This window comes from Triturus cristatus, chromosome 4_2, assembly GCF_964204655.1.
Source record: "Triturus cristatus chromosome 4_2, aTriCri1.1, whole genome shotgun sequence".
Classification (NCBI taxonomy): Eukaryota; Metazoa; Chordata; class Amphibia; order Caudata; family Salamandridae; genus Triturus; species Triturus cristatus.
Genome location: NC_140586.1, coordinates 310788904 through 310812059, shown reverse-complemented (window position 1 = coordinate 310812059; position 23156 = coordinate 310788904).

Here is a 23156-nt window from a genome sequence, read left to right as displayed (position 1 = left end):
GGTCACCACCCTGATTCTTAGGCCTGATCCTGGTCCTGACCCATTTATCTGCCCTCTTTCCCAATTCTTGGGGAGAGGTCAAATCTGAGTCTACCAGGTGTTGATGGAGGAGCTGGTTTTGACAGTTACTTAAAATCTGTTCTCTCATCATCAAATTGTACAATCCTGTATAATCAGATACCTTACTTCCCAGCAACCAACCCTCCAAAGCCTTAGTGGCACATTCAACATATTCAGACCAGTCCTGAGTCTGTGTCTTTTGGGTGTCTCTGAACATTAACCTGTACTGCTCAGTGGTTAAGCCTAACCCATCTACCAGAACACTCTTCAGGACTCTGTAGTTTCTGACATCCTCTTCTCTAACAGTGAGGAGTCTGTCTCTGCCTCTTCCTTCAAAGGAGAGCCAGAGGATTGCTGCCCACTGGTCTTCAGGAACCTGCTGTACTTTGCAGGCTCTCTCAAGAGCAGTTATCCATTTGTGGATGTCATCCCCACTTTTGTAGGGGGGCACAACCTTAGACAGGTTCCTATTATCAAAGACCCTATCTTTGTCCTTAGGGACAATGCTGCCACCAGTGGGTATAGACCCACTCTCTCTAGGTTGCCTAGCCTTCCTCAGTTTTTCTTCCATCAGGGCTACTTCTAGCTCCTGCTTCCTGATCCTCAGCTGGGCTTCCTGCATTCTGGCCTCATGTTCCCTCCTCTGAGGGGTGGTCATCCTTTTCCTGGAGTGACCTTGAGAGCCTCTAGAGGCATGAGAAGCATTAGAGTCACCTGAGCGATTCCTTTGCCTCCCAAGCCCCTGGTTAAGTCCACTGGGGAGATCCAATGGGATGATCCCATTGTCAGTCCCCAATAGCCTTAGTTTAGCTGGGCCAAGTATAACACTTGGCACTGGGCTAGTTCTCCCTTCATCCCCACTCACATCTGTATCCCCATCACTTTCTTCCTCTGTGGTAGGCATCCCATCTAAGGGGTGACTATTGGAAGGGGGTACCTCTGTGGCATCTTCAGAAGGGGGGCCTCCTGTTCCTGTCCCTAAGGGGGCTAACTGGGAAGCTTTCTTGAGTTCTCTCTGATTCTCATCATTCTGTAAGAGTTCTCTGAGCTCAGCAGAGTTAGGGTTCTTGGGCTGTTTAAGGCCTCTAAGAGTTGCCAAATGCCTGAGCTCATTCTGATTAAGGGTAGCAAAGCTGGATGGTGCCCTCTGGGGGTCACTCTCAACAGAGATGGGTACAGTGGACCCCTCTGCCCCAGCCATTGCTCTTAAGTGTGGGTGGATGTGTTGCAATCTACCTACACTTGGGTTTACCTACTAAACCTATCTAGTAGTTGTAGTCAGGGTGTGCTACTCCCTTTGCTCTACAACAACTAAGTTCAGTAGAACTTATGTATATCTAATCTTGTTTTATATGTACCTACAGGTACCTATGTGATCTTTCAATTGGTAACCACGAGATTACAATGGTAAAACACAGCAAGCTCAAATCCCACCGCTGCCACCAATGTGAGAAGTTGGCCTGGTATATGATGCTCACTAGTTAAAGTGATCACCTTGTACCATGCCAAGCAACCCTTATGGTGTGGTTGTAAGTCAACCTTTTCGGACTAGCTGCCCTAGTGGTAGAGTAGGCTAAGCAGTCTTTGAGGCTAAACTCGTGAAGCGTGTTAAGCCAGCTGTTTTACCAAATGCAACCCCCTTTTATACCAATGAAAGGACACCACACAGATATATATTCAAAATATATATGTATTTATTTCTCAAAGTAACCCCTAGTCTCTTTATGAGCACAGGAGCACAAATCGTCAAACAAGATTATCACAGAATACACAGAAGTTGCACGTTATATGGATAGGCCCTGGTGGCCACTCAAACCATATACTAAAATAGTGGTATAAGTACCACGAACAGAAAAGGGAAAAGGCCTAGGGCCTCTAGAATCGCTGGGCCTACAAGGAGCTAACGTCAGTTAGTGACCAGGAGGTCCACGGGTGGCGTGTGCAGAGCAAATAGTCACACGCGGGCTCCCATAGGTTTCAATGGGTGCGTAAAAAGTACAAAGTTACTGCAAAGAGGATCTTCCGGATGGACTAGGAACTCAAGATTTGGAACACAGGCACTAGAGATGTAATACTACACTTGGGCACAGGTGTGCCAGCTTTACCTCACCCACAGGAAGCGGGTGCATAGGCCTCGAAGTGCGTCGGGTTTCTTCTATCTGTTCCGTGGAGCTTGAAGACAAAGATGCTGCAGGCGGTCGGTCCGGGAGAGATGCAGTGGATCCAAGAGTGGATCGGAGATGTTGAAGACCTGTAAGCAGAGGGGACAGTGTTCACAGTCACTAGCCAGTGACCAGCGTGGCACCAGGTGGGTACCAGGCGATGTCGGGTGCAAACAGGTGATGAGGGGTAGCTTGTCTCCGCAGCCACATGGTCCCTGAAGGTCGACGACGTCCAGGAGTCGGCTCACGAGCTGTCCCACGCAGGCTCTCGCTGTCGGCGGTGTCGGCGACTTGATCGAAGCAAACAAGCCTTGGCAAAAGCAATTGCAGGAGGATTCGGAAATCAGCTGTTGGTTCTGACCAGCAAGGTCAGAGGGATTGCTCCTTTGGAGGGGAGCAAGGGCCAGTCTGGAGCAACCAGACCAGCGGTGTTTGTTGTAGATTTCGTCGCCAAGATGGCCACTAGCCAGCGGGCCAGCAACCGGTTAGGCGCGTCGAGTGGCAAAATGCAGAAGGGCCCCACGCAGATCGTGGAGATGCTGGAGGGCTCACTTTTGGTGCAGATGCTGCTCGAGGGTTGGGCTTCTCAGGACCCAAAGCACAACTTGGAGGGAGCCTCGGTTGTTGCACTTGTCAGCTTGTCGTAGTCATTCCAAGATGGCTGGCTCCACGTGTCTCGGTGCCTCCACGGGTCTCCTCTTTTCAGGGACTGTGGATCGGGCGGTGAGAGGTCTGGAGGTCCAGGTCTTGTCAGTCTCTGGGCTCGGGCTCCGGCGGGAGGCGGCGGCAAAGCAGACGGTGATTCGCTGGATGGTGCTTGCGTTAGCAAGGTGGTCACTCCCTGACCACAGGGGAGATTTTCTTCAGTCTTCTGTGCAGCAGAATGTCGAAGTTCCCGTCTTCTTCTTAGTTTCAAGTTGATTCCAGGATGTCTGAAGTCTTAGGACACAGCTCCTACCTTTAAGCGGATTCTAGGGGCCGGACTACCTGCTAGGTCCCTCCCTATGGGTGGGACCAGGAAGGGGGGTGGTTACACCCCCAATCCTTTGTCCAGCTCGCCCCAGGCCCGGGACTGGTGTGCCCCAGGACCGGTTTGAACTGGCATATGCACCGAGGCTCCTTGTGAGCCACAGGCATGTCTGGTTTCTTTCAAGCCCTACCTGACCAATACACAAAATCCTGTCTGGGGTGGTGCACGCACCTCCCCTGGCAGGAAACCCTTTGTCCACACCTCCCAAGCTGGAAGGACTCCCAGCAGCAGGAGGGCAGACTTGTGTCTGTGGTGGCAGCATCCATTTTGTGGAGCTGAGGCTATGTTTGATTTTACCCGGGTTTCAGGTACTGTACATGTCGTGTCCCTCTAGAAGGGTGGAATGCTAACCCCGTCGCCAGAATTGGCGAGGGGTTAGTATTCCAATTCGTATGACACCTTACTCGACATGTTTTGATAAAGCCAAACCAAAGATAGCATTTAACCGCGAGGTTCATAATGCACTTAAGAGTATATGGTATGACGATATCTGGAAACAGTAGAAGGAAGTCGTTCCGACCACTGCAGACAGGCTCAGCTCGTGCCAGAGCACCATCTCACATGGAACCAAGCACTCTGCCTTCAGGATTGTTAAGGCCTGCCATAGGAGTGACTTATAGGTTACCAGGTGTCCCAGTTAAGGTTAGGTATAGGTATACTACACCTAAGTAAGAGGTGATTACACCAACTTACCCCAGCTGAGTGATCAGCCAGTTGTGTCAAATTGTTAGGCCAAGCCTGGGGTGGCATAATACATGCTGCAGCCCTTGGCACGCCTTGGGTACACCAATGCCCTGGGTACCTAGTGTACACTGGTACAGGGGCTGACAGGGTGATCCAACCAATTGGGTATGTACCTAGGGTACATGGAGTCCATTTTAAAGAGAGAACAGCCAGGCTGAGATCCTGAATAGCAGGGTCTCAGGCCAACTAAGTCGAAAAACCAGCTAGACACTAGGCAAAAATTTGGGGGTAACCATAGTCAGATATCCACCTTCCTACAAGTACGCTGTTAGGACCCCTTCTTTGCTCTACCCTGAGTTATCCTCTAAACAGCGAACGAATGATGAATTACTATTAGGTCCCCCGATCATTTACATGCCCCCTCCATACGCATCCTCCCAATCAATAGTGCAACACCCACAACCCCCAAACACGAACGAAAGCAGTACAGGGGCCTCGGTCCTCACGGCCTCCGCGCCGGCCGAGCCTCCTGTACTGAACACAACGTCGGCAATAACGTTGAATGACCCTGAGATGAGAAAGAAAGATTCCACCAGAATGAATCGACTAACGAAGGATGAACGAACAGGAATCGACAAAATAGTAAAGGCACTGGTGGGATCCTTTTTGACCTTACAAAAACTAAAGTAACGCTAGGAGTTAGCCCTTTGTGGGACATATGAAACCAAGGGAAGGAGCCAAGCTCACGGTCGAGACGGCCACGAGGTTGCCCGACTCCATTACTCTCGCTACCTAAACATGTCTGCCCTACTGCCCACCCCGCCCAATAAGCATGACAAAATCCTGCACAAACGGAAGCCTGCTGACACCCACCATCGACGTCACCAAACTAGGGCTAGATCGCGCACAATTGGGCTATGTTATTTTTCCGATTGCACAGTAACCTCCTTGTGCTCGTCATCAGATTGCAAATATGTACAAACACTCCAACGAAGTAGTATAGTTATAACATTTTAATAACTTATAAGATATAACAAACACACCAACAGGGTAAACAGGTTAAAACACGTTTTAAAACAACTATTTACATGACAGTCTGCTGCAACCTCCATCCCAAAGCCTTAACGTCCACGTGACACCGTCCTCGCCTCTCCTTCCTCGAAATTGCAACATTGGCCTGTTTTGGGCGGTCCCTTTTTAGTTGACTTTGGGCTATAAAAGCCATGCAAAAATCCATTGACATCAGTGGCGGACAACTGTGCGAATAGGCCGGAGGCTATACGAAGCGCCGAAGTTCTGGCAACACCAAGGCGGAGTCCGCCACGCTGTGCGGACCTTCCCGTTTTCTTTCTTCTTTCTCCAATAACGGCTGATGCCCTGACGGGGGGAGGCGACGCGGACGGGCCTCCCCCGCCTCCCCAGGTGGAGGCTCACCAGCAGATGAGGACGCCCCAGCCGTCTTTTTCATCGGTCTGCTGAGTCGCACCCTGCCACGTCGTGTGGATCCTCCCATTCTCTTCTTCTTTCTTCAATAACGGCTAGGGTGCCCTGGCAGGGGGGAGGCGACGCGGACGGGCCTCCCCCGCCTCCCCAGGTGGAGGCTCGCCAGCAGATGAGGGCACCCCAACTGTCTTTGACTCACCGGCCAGCTGAGCTGCACCCTGCCGCTGCACGCGACCACCGGACGACCGCCCAAGCACGGGTTCACCAGGATCGCCACTAGCGCCCGACGCGAGGAGTGGGCCCCCGCAGCCAAGTAATCGGGGACCCAGCCCGGTGGCGATACCATCCAAACTGCTGTCGCTGCTACTGGGCCCACCCGGTGGCTGTGCCGAAGAGCTGCTACTGCTGCTGCCGTTGGACTCCGGCGGTCGGTTCTCCGGATCCAGGCCTAACCCACCATGAGGTGATTCTGGACTCGAAAGCTTGTCTGCTTGGGCGTGGGCCCCACCCTTGACAAAATGCTCCCCTCAGCTTTGCAGAATCGGCTGGAGTCATTTGACACTCGACTCCCACGGACTTCCGGTAAGGACAAACCGCTGCCACTGCTCTTTGCCCCGGACGGCAGCCACCTTGCCTCCGCTTGGTGCAGTGAGAAAGACTGGTTCAAAGCGTCGGCGGAAGAACCCGCCTGCTGCCCCGCCCCAAGAACGAACCATGGCATTTCTACGGGGTCGCAGTGACGCCATGCTGACGCAAAGTTGACGCTAACAAAAGTTCTCGAACTACTGAAAGGAATTCTGGTCCAACAGCTAATTCATGGAAAGACTTAGACTGTACTCTGGCCTGACCTCGCCCCAAGATGGCGCCGATGTAGGAGAGGCCTACAAACCCTTGTGGCGTCCCAGTCACGTGACATTTGTGTTAAAAAGAGATATATATATATATATATATGCGATGCTTCCTCACATGATGGTCGGGGAGGGGCGGGAAGGGAACCGATTTTATGCCGTAGTAGCGTTGCTCATGACACTCGACGCCTCCCACCCCGTGGCCGGCCTGAACGGTTGTAGGTCCGTATCTTGTATACTGACATTGTTTTAAATAAAGGGCCTCTTGAAAGAATTACGGAATCAGTGTCATGACTAATCACATAGGTTGACAAAGATTTCTTCTTTTGAATAAATGATTGTTACTCCCAAGCAATAGAAAACAGATAATGCAGTCCCCATTTGCCTGAATCTTTTTGATTAACGGAATTTGTACCCATCACACCTATCTTTTTCCAAGAGTTGTTAAACAATGGTCAACCATAGCTCAGGGTATATGCCGAACGCAAGGTATGGTATCTTGCACCTTAATACACGACCGATTGAGAAATGCATGTATGACAAGGGAACCCGAATTTAGGAAATGAAATAAATTAGAGCATCTTTGTCTCGGACAAAAAGAATAATAGGTCTGTGGTATCACCCATTCCTGCGACTAGCCTGGTACGTGGTAAGTAGAACTTTTTCGTGTCTGCACGCGCTAGGGTACTTTGAATACTGCACATCCCCCCCCTCTTTTTCCCCTCTATAGGTCACGACGAAGCTCCGACTGAAGAATGAAGTGGACATGGACCGCACCGAGTTCAATATCAGGGAAAATTTAGACAAACGTTGTGAGATAGTGCGTGAAGTGCAGACCACCATTGAGAACATGAGAAACTGCATGGCATGATTGTGCGTGTGTGCTATGATTACACGGTATGAATGTGTGTGCATCTCATGCTTAGGTCACTTGAAGAGAGCGTCACTGTATGATTGAAGTGCTCGCCCATCGATCAAAGGGAGGAGAATAAAGGGTCCGACACCCCCTAGGATAAACTACAAAATACTGAAAGTACGCAGCATGCATAGGAAAGGAGGACAGGAAAGGAGAGGTCCCGATACTCAACGTAGCCCTGAGTCTCCGTCTTAAGTTTCTGCGCTTGATGCATGTACTGTCACACCCTATCCGGCATTTGTGTGTACGTGATCACCGAATTTATGTCTTTTCCCCGCTTGTGTTTTCTTACATGGAACAGACCCATGCTACTCCATGTTGTGTGTGCACCAAGTGGCCTATTATCTTACCCATGTCTCTCTCGTTTTGTGTCGTATGTATGCCAAATAGCCTACTTGATGCACATCTCTCTCTCTCTCTCTCTCTCTCTCCCTCTCTCTCTCTCCCTCTCTTTCTCTCTCTCTCTCTCTCTCTCTCTCACTCTCTCTCTCTCACTCCCTCCCTCACTAAAAAAGCCTTCTTACCCTCTTTTCTTTTTGAATAAATTAACGACACATACCTCCTCGGTAAGTGTATAATTGGCCTGGAGCACGGTGGTGTTCGAACAAATTGACTGAAACAAAACGACCGTACTCTGCCACGTTACTACCTCTCCTTTCTACAAATATTGAGCTTAATTGGCTGAGAAAAGAAAGGACAGGTAAGACGACTGATGTCTCCCAATTTGGCCCTCATCACGGGGACTATATGTCAGTGGTTTCCGTTTTTCAGAGCTTTAACAACACCATCTCCACCGCCCAGAATTACCCCCGCCCAATTACCCCGAAATAGAATGTCTAAAGCACCCCGTTCTCCCAAGATAACCCCAGCCCTATACTAGCCGCCTCAGAGTATTTCGAACGAAACAGCTGATGACCTTATTCACTAATAATACATCGCCTAAACTGATAAAGGGTTACCTATTGTCGCCAGCAAAAATAATGCTTAGCTTATGTTCCTCCCCGAAATGGATACTCGTGAACCCGTGACAGTAGCACCTCGCACTTTCTTTTCATAAGCTTAGCAGTCCTCGGAAGGAAATATGTACTAACAAAACTTGTGTTGAGACGAACGAGCCTCTGCCGGAGAAGCCGGTTCGAATTTTTAATAGACTAGAAGGTTGACAGATGTCAGGCTTCCTGCAACAAGTATCGGGCGCAGGAATCGGCACCTAGAGGGCCAGACGATGGGCAGGGACACCCACAGAAACTTGCACCACAGCAATGATTAATAGATTAGTAACGCACACACTAACAGCAGAGTTAATAGACACCAATCATACAGCAACCGATAAAAGCATGTCCGCAACCACTCGGTGGTTGGGAGAGAGGATGAAGTATGTAAATGTCTTCCCTGCCAACTCTCTAAGATTTTTGTTTCTTGTACCCATTTAAAGATAACGTGCTGCCATCGGAAGGGAGGGGTCGGACGTGACGCACAGCCTGGCTGCAGACCATGGAACATCTATGACATCGACCAAGGGGGAAGCTACGAAGCAAAAAGGGCGTGAGACGAGACACCATTTTCAGGATGATAAGCGCGAAGGGCTACATCGAGGCCCCCCTGCTCACTGACCAGCGTGCCTGAAGTCTCAACCCGTCGGGCCCGATTGATGGGCCCAGTGCTGGAAGATTCTGCTCCCCTTGGTCCACATTTTTTGATACGATCCCACTCCACCCCCTCTTCCCTCGGCATCCCGAAGCACGTCACACCCTTCTCTCTCTCACCCTCTTTTATATGGATTATGAATCTGACTTACCTACAGACGAACAAAAAGCAGGTACCCTGTCTCAAAGTACCTATGGTGAACTGTGTTAAGGAACGGGGCTGTGATCGGAGAACAGTGAATGGTCACACCCTGCAACGCGAGAAATTGGATTTGAGCTGGACCTTAGCTCCACCGCCGGTGCTCAACAGTGCCAACGAAAGAAGAACAACAATAAGAGCTTACCAGTGATGGCTCTTTATAAAAAAAAAAGGACACTGGAAAGAAGAACCCATGTCAAAGTTGAAAATCCTCTCCCAACCACCTTTTTATATTAACTATCTTCCTATCAAGTTTTCATGATGTTGCATCAATCACTTCCGACTGTACACTGAGAAGTTAAGAAAATGTAACTTTGTATAGTGACATTCATACAACACCAGCCATGTACACGACTATACTGACTATTTTCGATCCACACAAAGTCTGGGCCTTAAGTAATGTATGAAATATCCCTTGTTTTGCCAGAAACATCCTGTTTGCTTTACAGTATCCTATTTGTGCTCAAACAAACTCCCCTCCTCCTGTCCCTGGGCCTGACATGCGGCACAGCTGATGTAACTCTGTATGTACTACCTCCTCGCCTACTTTATCACCTGTATGTAACTATAAGCAAATGTGTCAGATTACTCCTGCCTGCCCTAAAAACTCTGTATCTTTAAGGAATGTACGAAAGACATTAACGATATTATAGCTGAAGGTTAACGAAGATAAATGACGGCCAGGCAAGCTGGCGAGATATGTTAAAAGGGAGGACTGTGGAAATTTAGCTTGCAAACTGAACATTATCTGCGCCATCTTGCCACTCCCCAGCGCCACGCACAGCGAATGCACGGCCGCCATTTTAGGCACCCCACTCTCTCCCCGCTCATTCTCGATCGCCAGCGCTTTCCCCTGGTGCTGCGTGCATCCCCCCGCGCGCCGGCCGCCCCCGCTCTCTCATACACGGGCCATAAACCCTCTCATTCAGCGCGACCCTGCCATGGGACCACATCCCACACCTGACCGACATCCCATACATGGTCATGCCCCTCTTTGATAAACCCCCTTCCTCTGCGCCCCATTGTCCGAACCGATCCCAGGCCATCACCTAGCCCTACGGATGCAGTTTATTGCTCCTACTGTAAGGGAAACACCCCACATCAAAGGGTTTACGGGGGATCAAAGCCCCTACCCCCTGAGACCCGTCCGGTTGCACACACCCCCGGGAATTGGCGGAATATCCAGCTGCGTGATAGCCATCTCCTACTGTGGGTGGGGTGGGGACTTCTACTGTAGATATGTGTGGGAACGAGCTTGAAGTGGGGGTTCCAAGGAATGTCTTCCCGTACATCAAAGCCTCAACAAGAATGTACCATATGTAATAAAGCAATAAACCTGTGTATAAGAGACCAGGTCTCAGAGATGCAGTTAGAGCACCTCGTGACGATACCTTGCTGTCTGATCTGATGTGTTCTGCTCCGACGGAATAAAACTTTGTTTCCTGCCTTCCAGTCTCCGGCGCCTGCCTCTTTCATTGGTAAATTATCGAGTGGTATGAGAGGCGATTACCGCCGGGCAATACTTGAAAGGTTATCGACTGAAACTGCCGCTACCATTTAACACTTACTCTAACTCATGGGCTGAGTGTATAGCAGCTTCGTCCAGTCCAGATATCCCCAACATATTCCTATTCTTTCAAGAATGGGAGGCCGCCAACGCTAATCTGTGGTGTTTAACAGTGCATAGACTATGGACCACCACTTCAAACACCTCTCATATCACCAGGGTTTGAAACTCAATCAGTGCTGTGTCTGACATACTCTATGATTGTATCCTACACCTCAGTGTGGAAAATAGAGTCCAGTAAGGAGACCATTGGGAAGCGAAAGACGGGCATGCTGGTCGCAGCACCTGGCTTGACTGGTATGTGACTGGGTAGGTTTTGAGCCAGTTGTGAGGTGTCCATAGTCCATATCTTGGGATCTTTCATGCTTAACCAGTAATCAATTCTAGCAGATGTATTATGTACAGAAGAATAAAAGGTAAATTAGGTAACAGTGGGATTTCTTCACCTTCTCAAGTCTATTGAGCGATGGTAAACGCAGAGCTCGAGCAAGGTTTTGGTACCGAGGTGGCAGGACAGGGCATAGAACCATCAGGAGCGTTACTTGGTCAGTAAGATTGCAGGATGTGAGCTTCAGATTTTCCAACAATCACGCTGGCATATCATGTTTAAATACATTCTACGACAAGCAGGGCGTACAAGATGCGTTTAAGGGGCAACGGAAAGGGAGAGGAATTCTGATTGGTAGGAGTACTAAGAGAGAAAACACAATATTTTGCAAAAGAACCAACATTTTTAAAGACTTTCAAACCAGAGTGGGAGAGCCTGTGTGTGTATGTAAAAATTCCTGGTGAAATACAACAGACATCTCACCATAACCGACTGATAGCACCTGTAGGCAACTAGTTATCAGAAAATACCTTTTTTGGGGGGGTGTAATACCTGTATTAAAGTATACCCATATTTTATTCCTGCTGGTCCTATTTCCTGAGAGAGTTTCATCACTTTCTGGAAGAATTCTGGGGCATTAACATTGGGAGCCTATCTATTGACCAGCATGATGCGTTCTCCATCTGACGTGACTTGCATATTTGCGTTCCTTCCCTCAAGGTCTGAAATGAAGTGTTCCATGCAGGATGGTGTGCCTTATTAATGAGAATAGCCACCTACCTGGAGCAGTTAAGACTATGACAACATGCATCTAAAGGAGCACCACCTACTAGAAAAGCATGTCGGCGGGGGGGGGGGGGGTCTGTTAAGTGTGTTTCTTGCAGTAGCACTATCCTTACACAGTGCTCATATAAATAGGCCAAGATATGTTGAATCTTGCGTGAGTCACTTAGGCCCCTCCCATTCCAAGTGAGGAATGTAATGTTTCCTCGTGCTGCCATAAAAGCTGTCTGATTTGTGTTGACTGAGGCCTATGGTCATCCCTAGTTGCAAGTCAATTTTCTGAGAATTACTGTGCCCTGTGTGGTGTGCAGGTGAGAGGAATTTCTAAGCATGAAACCAACCCCCTTCTGCATTGATGCCTGAACTGGGAATTCTACCCATATCACAGCGTGACAGCACTTTGCAATTTGCATAACATAAGATTTAAACTGAGTGGAGTCAACCTGTGTAGCAGACCGTTCAGTGACAAGCCATACATTGTTCTTTGCTTGGAGTATGAAGTACATCTCGCCCACCCTTGTCCTGCACTTGTACACGGGATGGGCGAAATGAAGATGCACCTAAGATATAAGCGCCATCGTCTTTGTCATTATGACAATTTGGAACAGCAAATATTGCAACAATAAAGACGATACCCATGCCTGAATACATCAAACACTTTATATGAGGAGGGGGTGGAGGAGATAGGGGCACCCCCCCCCCCCCTCCCATCCCCCTGTTTCAATGCAGGCATGTGATTCATGGTACTGCACATCATTGTGTTGCATGATACAGCTTGAATCCAGGTTCAGTGAGAAACAGAACGTACCACATCAGCGAGGCCCTTGCAGAGTCATCTGCGGGACTACATCGTGGTCCAGCTTCTCTATGATGGAGTCGCCATCAATGACAAACTGTTCTCATATAACCCTTCATTCACCACTGCCACAAAAAAAGATGCATGGCTATTGTTGGAAGTGCTGTTGCCTTGTCTTGGATTCATCATTAGTTGGGTGCGTTCTCTAGCCGGTGTCATTTGAGATCCACTAACCAGCATCCACCAGTGGCTCTGTCAAGGAATAGTGTAGTCATTGTCAGTTAGCCCTGCTGCGCCTCTCTGTTAGGGACCACATCACAAGCCTGATTCACAAAGATAAACTGAGACAAATGTCTAACTTTACGACTTTCGGTATTCACAAAGGGCATTCGAAAGTAGTAAAGTCATAAAGTTAGCTTTTGTCTCAGTTTAACTTAAGTTGTGGTCTCAGTTAGACTTAAGACCAAAACTTAAGCTAAACTGAGAGAAAAAACTAACTTTACTACTCGTAAATGCACTTTGTGAATACCGAAAGTCGTAAAGTTAGACATTCGTCTCAGTTCACCTTTGTGAATCGGGCCCAATGTGTCTTTAACGTCTTCATTGCTTGTTTCCAGAATGTTGCTGCCAGTTTTAAGTCTGTCAACAACTGAGGTTTGCCTTTGAAGGTGATCAGTTGTGCAGGGTACTGCGTGGCATATTGTATTTGATCCTCCTAAAGTTTCTTTTTTGATGGGATCAAATGCCTTACAGGCCCCCTACACTGCAATTGTAAAGTTGGGATATATGGATATGGCAGATCTCTCGTATCTCAGTTATTTTTTCTTGCTTGCTAGTCGCAGGAAAGAATGCCAATCTCTGTAGCTAAATATTGTAGCAATGTTCGGCCCAGTTGACATCCTGTGGGAGTCCACAGCTCTGGATATTAATGGGATCATACAGCCATGAACAGGGAAAACAGGATGAATTTGTCGACTATGTGGTAATAATATTTTCATTCACTGTGCCATGCTTGACTCTGCCACCCATAGAACATTGTGCCTCAATTTAATCATTTTAGTTTTAATCAGTTACAGCATTTTTTCCATGTCGAAAGATTTTAATTACCTGTCCCTGTGTCCAAGGTCAGACTGGGACTGGAAATAGGCATGGGAACCAAAATAAAAGTGTCAACCTTAATTAAACTAGATAGCTAAGAAATGGCCTATGCTTGAAAAGGTATAGAATCAGAATATCGAGTTGGAAATGTCGACTTGCACTAATATTGACTCTGAGATATCGAGACACAGAAATATCGACAGCACGAATATCGTGGTCAAGAATATCAAGTTTAAGGTAAGAAATATAGTTTTTTTTAAATATCGAAGTCCTTAATATCGTTTGCAAAAATATAGGGGTCTATTAGGATGTTGGTCGGATGGCCGCCGACAGGCCAGCGGTGGCAACCGCGGCGGCGGTCATCCGCCCGCGATCGCAACCCAGAAAAACGCCGGTCTCATTAGCATGGCGGTGACAACCGCGGCAGTGAGATTTCCCGCCCGTCACTTTTCTGCCAGTAGTAGTCCGCACGCTTGCCTGGTGGGCGGAGCTGAACCGTTAAAATGGGGCAGGTACATGGTCAGACTCCGCCAGAATGATTATGATGCCGGCAGTAGCCAGCCTTTCCGCGGCGGTGGAACCGCCATGGAAATGCATGCGGAGAATGACTCTGGGGGCCTATTGCGGGCACCCAATGTGTTTGGGGGGGGTGACCACGGTTGGATTTCGATGGCGGAGCATACTAATTGGACAGGCGGTTATGCCGCGGTCCTAGTGGGCGATGTTTTCCCGCTACCATGGCGGTCGGAGTGATTTTCAGACCGCCATCCTAATAGACCCAATAGTTGTTTAAAAAATCTTTTTTTTAATTAGTGTTATGTATTTTAGTATGTATTTTAAATGAATGTGCTCTATTTTTTTGTCTAAGTATTGCTTTTGTTTTTTCATATATGAGTTAATTTGTTAGTTGTTACTAATTTTATTTTAAATTAATTTTGTGTTTTAGTTCTGTAGTGGCTTGTGGGTTTATAGGGGAATAGGGTGGGAAGTAATTTAATTATAATGAATTCAATATTAATTTTTATTTATTAGTATTTATTTAGATTTTATAGTGTTAATTGTGGGAAATAATTTATTATGAATTAATTAATAATTGGCTGTTAATTTGTATTTATTAATTAATTGGTAAATATGTTAAATGTGTAATTTTTTAGGAGCAGGTTGTTGGTTTATAGGGGAGCAGGGTGGGAAGTAATTTAATTATAATCACATTATTGTTATTTTGCATTAATTAATATTTATTTATTTACTTTTTTATACTGTTAATCATGGGAATTAATTTATTATTAAATATTTATTAATTGGTTGTTAATTATTAATAAGTAATTGTTAATTATGTTAAATGTGTCATTTTTTAGGACCTGGTTTTGGGTTGTGGGTTGATAGGGGATTAGGGTGGGAAGTAATTTAATTTCAATATATTTATTAATTTTTTTAATAAAATATTTAATTTGAGTTCATAGTGTTAATTGTGGGAATTAATTTATTAATACATATTTATAATTTGCTTGTTTGTTATTAAATCATTATTTATTTGTTAATTAATTATGTTAATTGTGTCATGATTTTGGAAATGGTTGGTAGGGTTTATAGGGGAATAGGGTGGGAGGTAATTTATTTTTAAATAATTAATTATTTGTTAATTAATGCTAATTAATTAATCAAACTTTAATTTATTAATGTAAAACTATTTATATCTTTTGGATGTCCTGAGAAGACTCCACACAGAAAACTTCGCTCAGGTCAGATGCGGGAAATATGGAGAGTTGTCTGAACGCTTCCCTGTAAATCAAGGAGTCCGTCAAGGATGCGTGTTGGCACCCACGCTATTCTGTTTATACATTAGCGGGCTCATAAAACACCTGGAAGGCATCAAGGACACTGATATCCCAAGACTAGCTACGGGTAGGGTACCAGCTTTGATGTTCGCTGACGATACTCTGTTGTTGTCGCGAACGTCTACTGGTATCCAGCGTATTCTAGACGGTTTTGTGGATTTCTGTGGTGAAAGAGGCCTGGAGATTAACTTAGCGAAAACCAAATTTATGATCCTCAACCCCCCCAAGTATACACGCCCAAACCCAGCGCTGAATGGTATTCCCCTTGAGCGGGTAAAGACATTTGGATATTTGGGAATCATACTCCAGGAAGACCTTGGATGGGGGGGGCCAAGTCGCTAACTCCACACTAAAATTGTCTCAAACAACAGGAGGAATTTCCAAACTCTTCAGAGGATCGGTTTCCAAGCCAGTAACACCAGCAATAGAAATCTTCAAAACTCAAGTAAGAGCAGCCTCTATCTATGGAGCAGAACTATGGGGTCATGCCAAGATTTATACCCTAACAAGGACTGAAAACTCCTTTATGAGGAATTTGCTTGGTCTGCCCCCCAGTACCCCACTGGTACCTATCAGGTTAGATCTGGGGCTGATGCCCATGGAAGAGGTGGTGGCACTGCGGCCAATGATATATTGGAAGAGACTCTGGTCCAATGCAGAGTTGGGCCCCTACCGAGAAGAATTCAAGGGGGTTTGGTCCCAAATTAAAAACAAGAATATTTCTTGGCTAAAGTTTGTTAGGGACACTTGTGTAAAAATTGGCCTTCCTGATCTATGGGGCTCTCCGGAGGCCTCATGTGTGGTTGTTTCCAAGGCCAAATTGGCTGAACAATTCAGACATTTTCATCTTCTGCGCCTGCATTCGAATCCTGGTGTTGGTAGGTTGACCGCCCAGTTTCTACAGATTAAAGACAACTACAGGAGTGAGGCATTTTTAGATTTGATCTCCCCGCCGGCTGCTAGGAAGTTGTACTTCCAACTGAGAATAGGTAGTCTACCGCTTAGGTCCTTTTCTTCGAGGTGGGATGTTAATGAAATCACTGCTTGTCCTGCCTGTGGCTTCAGATTAGAGGATGAAAAACATGTTTTCTTTTTTTGCCCAATGTACCACCTGTAAAGAAAACGTTGGGTAAAACCTATTTGTAGAAACCTGGGATTTAGAGAATGTGAAAAAGCCTTGAGAGTCTTGAAATATGATACCCATCCCCCAATTGTTTTTGCAGTCTCCCGGTTTCTGAATGCCATGTGGTTAAAACGCAGGAAATATTGTAACTAATTCTCAAGCCCTAATATATCTTTGTAAATTTTTGAAGCCTTGTACAATTTACTGTATAACTGCAATTTGTTTTAGATGTATTTTAAATAATTGTGTGTCTTGTAAAAAATTGTGTTACTTTTATGGCCTTGGTGGCCGAAATAAAGTTTACAATGAATGAATGAAAACTATTTATGGAAATTGTGTAATTATTTTTTTTTTTGTGTTGAAATTTTTTATTGAATTTTATAAGACAAATACATTAGAGCATATGCAATAGTAAATAAAAGAGAATAATTACATGTTAGAAGGAATCATGGAATAAGAAATTGATAAATAAATACGATATAAATATGCGTTTAAATAGATAAATACAAATGAATGCAACGAAGATATCAAAACCCAGAATAACATGTAATAAGAGTGAGCAATAGGAAAAAAAAGTGAGAAGAAAAACATAGTAGAATAAAGAGTGCTGGAAATATAAAGAAATAGAACAAAGGGAAAATAATTAAATAAAAGCAGAAGAATACCACAACGGAGGAAGCAAAGGATTGTGAGGGAACAGAGAGAAGAGAAAAAACAAAGGACAGAAAAGTGAAAGTTGATTAGTGTGTTTGAGTAGAAGTGGAGGCCGGAGGATCAGCAGCATTTGATTTAAGAAATGGAGACCATATTCGAAGAAAGGTGTCGTTTTGATCTTGAAGATTATAGATTGTACGTTCATGGGAAGCAGTTTGCATCATTGCCACCAACCAGTCCTCCTGTGATGGAGGCATAGTTGATTTCCAATGACGCAGTATACATATTTTGGCAGTAGCAATTGAGGTATGAAAAAGACGGAGTTGTGGCTTCGTGAGCTTTGGGGAATGACGTAAATCATGTAGGAGAATGTTAGTAGATGTAAGTGGCAATTTTAGGGGCATAGTGGATTTCAAGGTAGCACCGATAAAAGTCCAATAGGGTTGAATACTAGGACATTCACAAATGATATGAGTAATATCACAACCTGAATTGAAGCATCTCCAGCAGTTAGAATGAGAGAGAAGACCAGCTTGGTGTAATTTAACAGGAGACCAGTGCCAATCATGCAGAATTTTAAAAAGACAAAATTTAAGCCTTGATTCACGAGCTCCCTTATTTAAATTCTCTAGAATCAAATCCCACTCAGCATCGGAAAAGGAAATGGAGAGACGAGATTGCCATTTACGCTGGAGATCATGTGAAAGAGATTTAGAAAAAAGATGAGATGAAAAATTTTTGTATATACCAGAAGTAACACCCTTAAATTTCCCCCAAATATGCAAATAGGATAATATAGGGGAATCCTGCAGGAGCCATGGTGATGTTCCCATATGGGTCTTTAAACATTGTTGGAGTTGAAGATATTTGGAAGAATGATGAAGGGGAAGATCAAATTCTACCCTGAGCTGAGAGAATGACTTAAAATCCCCATCATGTAGGAGTTGATCCGGATAGAGAATACCTGCAGCTCGCCATTCAGGCCAGGATAACATACGGCCATTAATACGGATCCCCGAATTATTCCACAAGGGAGCCTTAGCATGTATTCTGGAGTTTGAGCCTAATAATCTATGACTTCTCTGCCAGGATTTATGCATGGCAGATAGTATCGGGTTTTTTGGGTCAGAACGACTAGAGCCAGTACCATACAGAGGAGAAAGATTTGATTCCGAGGATAGAAGATGTCTTTCTATTTGAACCCATTGTGGTAAATCTTTGATGCCAGGTAAAAAATATGAGATTTGGGAAATATGTAACGCCAAAGAGTAGTGTTCAATAGAAGGAAGACCGATTCCGCCAGATAATTGGTGAGCCTTCAACTTAGTGATAGCAAGTCGCGGCTTCATAGTACCCCAGATGAAAGTTTTAATCTGGGCATCTATTGATCGAAGTAAGGATAGAGGGATCTGCAAAGGAAGCATACCTAGAATGTATATAAATCTCGGAAGGGTAACCATTTTAACCGCCTGAGTTCTGCCCCAAAGAAAAAGGCCCAAAGCCTTCCATTTGTCAAAATCCCGTTGCATTTGGGATATAAGAGGAGATAAATTATCTGCAACCATGTCTTGCAATCCTTTATTAACGAGGACACCCAAGTATTTAAGGCGTGAAGGCTGCCAATGAAAAGGAAATCCAAAAATGGCTGCTTTGGTGGTACCGTTAGAGATGGGCAAAGCCTCACTCTTGTCCCAATTAATCTTATAACCTGAAAAAGAGGAGAAATCATTAATAATGTGAAGAAGAGAAGGAATCGACCGGGGAAGACGAGTAAGGGTGAGTAGGATATCATCAGCATATAAGTATATTTTAGAATGTCCAATTGGAAGGGGGACACCAGAGACCTCATCCGATTGACGAATGGTGGCGGCCAAGGGCTCCATAGCCAGAAGAAACAAAAGAGGGGATAGTGGACATCCTTGACGTGTCCCTCTCTTAATGGTAAAGGTGTCTGATAGAAACCCACCACAGTTTACCTGAGCAGAAGGATGGTCGTATAATAAGCGTACCTTATCAATAAATTTCGTGCCTAAACCAAATCTATCCATAACTTTGAAAAGATAATTCCATTCAATGCGGTCGAACGCCTTTTCTGCGTCAAGTGAAAGGGCTAACGCATCATCCTTAAGATGTTGAGCCGACCATAATGCATGGGCCAGAGAACGCAGATGGTTCCAAGAGGATCGACCCGGTACAAAGCCTACTTGAGAATGGTGTATCAAGGAAGGCAAGACCTTACGCAAACGCGAAGCAAGAATGCTGGCCAGGATTTTAATATCAGTGTTCAATAAAGAGATGGGGCGATAGCTACTGCAGAGCTGGGGGTCCTTACCTGGCTTTGGAAGCACAACAATAATAGCCTTGTTAGAAAGAGGTCCTAATGAAGATGAACTATCCGCCTCCTGGAATGCGGCATGCAGGGTATCAATAATATTGTGACCTGCCCAGCGATAGAACTCAGGGGGAAATCCATCTTCACCAGGGGCCTTGTGATAGGGCAGGGCAGTAATCGCACTAGAGACCTCATCTCTGGTTATTTCACCCTCTAGGATGGCTCTGCCCTCCGCCGAAAGAGAAGGAAGATGTACTTTTGCAAGAAATGCTGTCATTTTATCCGAGTCCATTCTACTATCGGAGGTGTAAAGAGATTCGTAAAAAGAGGCGAACTCATTAACGATGTCTTGAGGTTTCGTGCACAGGTGACCTTGCGTAGATCTAATGGCCGGAATGGCCATGGACGCCTCCCTCTGACGCAGCTGCGCGGCTAATAACCTTCCCGCCTTCTCCCCTTGCTCGTAATGCCGGCCTTTCATTTTCTGTAAAGCGAATTCTGCTTTAGATGTAAAAAGGCTATTTAAGGCCATTCGAGCTTGCTCTAGTAATTTGCGGTTTTGTAGAGACGGAGATGCGGTGTATAAGCGAGAATACGTTTGTATATCAGATTCGAGCTCACTTTGTCTCCTTGCATTTTGTTTATTAGCAATTGCTGCATCACGCATTAATTGCCCCCTCAAAGTAGCCTTCGCCGCGGCCCAAAGAGTCCTGCTGGAGGTGACAGACCCCTGGTTAGTAGAAAGATAATTTTGAAGGTGTGATTGCAGTTGGGCCTTACCAGCAGGAGTCCTGTGGCGTTGGATGCTCATTCGCCATGGTTTACGTCCAGGCCGAGAGAGACCCAGATCAAGGGAAAGGAGAACCGGAGAGTGATCAGACAAGGCCGCTACCAGGATGCAGGAGTCTGTAACGAATTGAACTGTGTTATGAGAAATAAGGAAATAATCAAGACGAGAAAATGTACCATGGGCCGAAGAAAAGAAAGTATATTCCTTATCTGTTGGATGGCTAAAACGCCAATGGTCAACCAGTCCAATATCTGATATGATGTCCCCCAACAAGGCTCTGTCTGACGCATTGCCCCTATCTAATGGGCCAGTTTTGTCTAGAATGGAATCTTGCGTCACATTCCAGTCTCCGCCAATCAAATATTGTGATGCATTAATTTCAAGCAGCAAACGGGAAAGTTGAAGAAAGAATGTTTTTTTGGTACCCGTAGGGGCATAGACAGACCCTACACAAATGTGAGACTCTCCAATTTTAAGTTTGGCAAATACATAACGGCCATTTACATCTGACCATGTTTTAGAGACAGTGACCGGGAGGGATTTGCGAAGGAGGATTGCTACTCCACATTTGCGGAGAGGGCCTGTGTCTGAGGAATCGTCTTGTTGAACACTACTATGGATAACCTTGCCCACCCAGTCTCTGCAAAGTTTATCCGACTCCAGAGCATCCAAATGGGTCTCCTGAAGCAAGGCCACATCTACATGTTTGGTCTGGAGATAGGAGAGTACTTTCTTCCGCTTTATGTAATGGGTGAGGCCATGTACATTCCAAGTGATCGCATTCAGAGAATGTGCTTGTGTCATAGTAGAATAGAGCAAAAATCAGGAGGAAGAAAATAATATAAAGCACAAAACAACGTGGTGAACCAAACAAAAAGAAAAGGGAGAGAAATGACAAAAGAAAGAGGAAACAGAACGAATATAAGTGGAAGTAGTACTTCTAATCTAAATGAAATGCATAAAGAAAACAATAAAAAGATAAAGACGAAAGGAGGTAAAATTTAGAAAATAGTACAGTAATAAAGAAACTATGGAATAATAGCGAGTAAAGAACAAGAAACCGTAAAACTGTTACCCGCGAGTCTGGGCGCACTAGAGCGCCGCCGCGGGAAAAGACCCCACAGAAAGAGAGAAGCAATTAAGAAGGCATTAATAATATAGAAGGGAAGCCCAAAAGAGCAATATAAAAAAGAACAGAAGAAGGTAGAGAAAGCCAAATAGAGGTTGAGAAGCAACACTACAGAAGAGGAGAAATCTTATAGTAATTAAATGTGAGGTAACCTAAGCGTATAAAACATATCATACACATATATCAAAAATCTATACCAATATGCATACGAGCAAATAAGGTGATACAACTATAATCAAACAATTAGGCGCCAATGCACCCGAGTAACTGCAAAACCAGTTGAGAATATGCAATAAAATTGTAACATGAAAAGTGAGAAATACAGGGAGAAAAAAGAATAGCATTATAAGGCAGAGATATAGCAGAAGGCAAAGTGAAAAGGAAAAGAGGTAAGATAAGAAGCTAGTGAGAAAAGAGGTGAAAAAGAAAAGGCAATCAGATATTATAACAGCGAAAAATGCCAAAAATATAATAATGATTTAACAATATAAACAAGGCCCGCAAGGACCAAAAGTCTACGATAAGCTGCCAATAGGTCAAGAAGTGATTTTTCCCACATGAGGAAGTATTATTCAGTCCGCATCTGAAGGAGTTTTAAGAGGAGACCTAGACTTGTCTCTTTGCAGATCTTGTGGGAATTGAGGCGACGAAACCGATTGTGATGCAGATTTCCTATCTTCTTGTGAGCGATGGAGTCTTTCAAGGTCCCTACCACGAGGCCGAGGACTACTAGGAGGGCGTCTGCTGCGGTCTGGCAATGGAGTAGAAGACTTATAGGGAGAATGGGACTGATCCTGCTGCGAAGATGGAGTGAGAACCTCCATATCTTGAGGTTGAAGACAGTCCAAGAATTGCTGAAGATGCTCTGGGTCATAAAAGTCCTTAGAATCTCCATCTTTGGTGATGCGAAAACGTGCTGGTTCAAATAGGCCATATTTAATGCCTAATTGACGTAATTGAGGTCGCATAGAGAGAAAGGCTTTCCGCCGCTCATTTGTTTCCTTAGAGAAATCAGCTGCCATATGAATCCGATGGCCATCAAAGGAAAAAGAACCTTGTAACCGAGCAGCAGCCAGTAATTGTCTTGTTTGTTCGTGACGAAGGAAACAGGCAATGATCGGTCGTGGCCGCGCAGCAGGATCATTACGTGGAGGGCCAAGTCTATGAGCCCGCTGTATCTCCAGAGGTGGAGTGAAAGAAATGCCAGTCAGCTTTGGAAGTATACGACACAAAAATGCACTGGAGTTTTGTCCTTCAATGCGCTCTGGAAAACCAAAAAAACGGATGTTGTCCCTCCTACTACGGTCTTCCAAATCAGTGAGCTTGCTATGTAAGAATAAAAGGTCTTGTTCTTTGTTTGGAAGGGAATCAAATCGTTTCTCCATTGCCAGAACTCTGGAGTCCAGGGATTCAACCTTCACATGGAAGCTGGTGATTTCTGCTCTAATTGATTTAGTCTCCTCAGCCAAGGACGTGATTGTAAGGTGCATGTCATCTAGTCGGCGACTAACCTCAGATATTTCATGCAGAATACGCTGCATAGTTGCCGCCGACGCTTGCCCACCATTAGAGGGCGCAGCGTGAGGTGAAGGGGCCGAGGAGGATGCATTGCCTTTCGTTGGCATAGTAGTAGACTGTTTAAGAGCTTCTGCGAAAAGAAGTGGTTTAGGAGTCTTATTGCCTTGCTTGGCAGCAGACATTTGAAGAATAGGCTTGGTGGAAACTTTGAA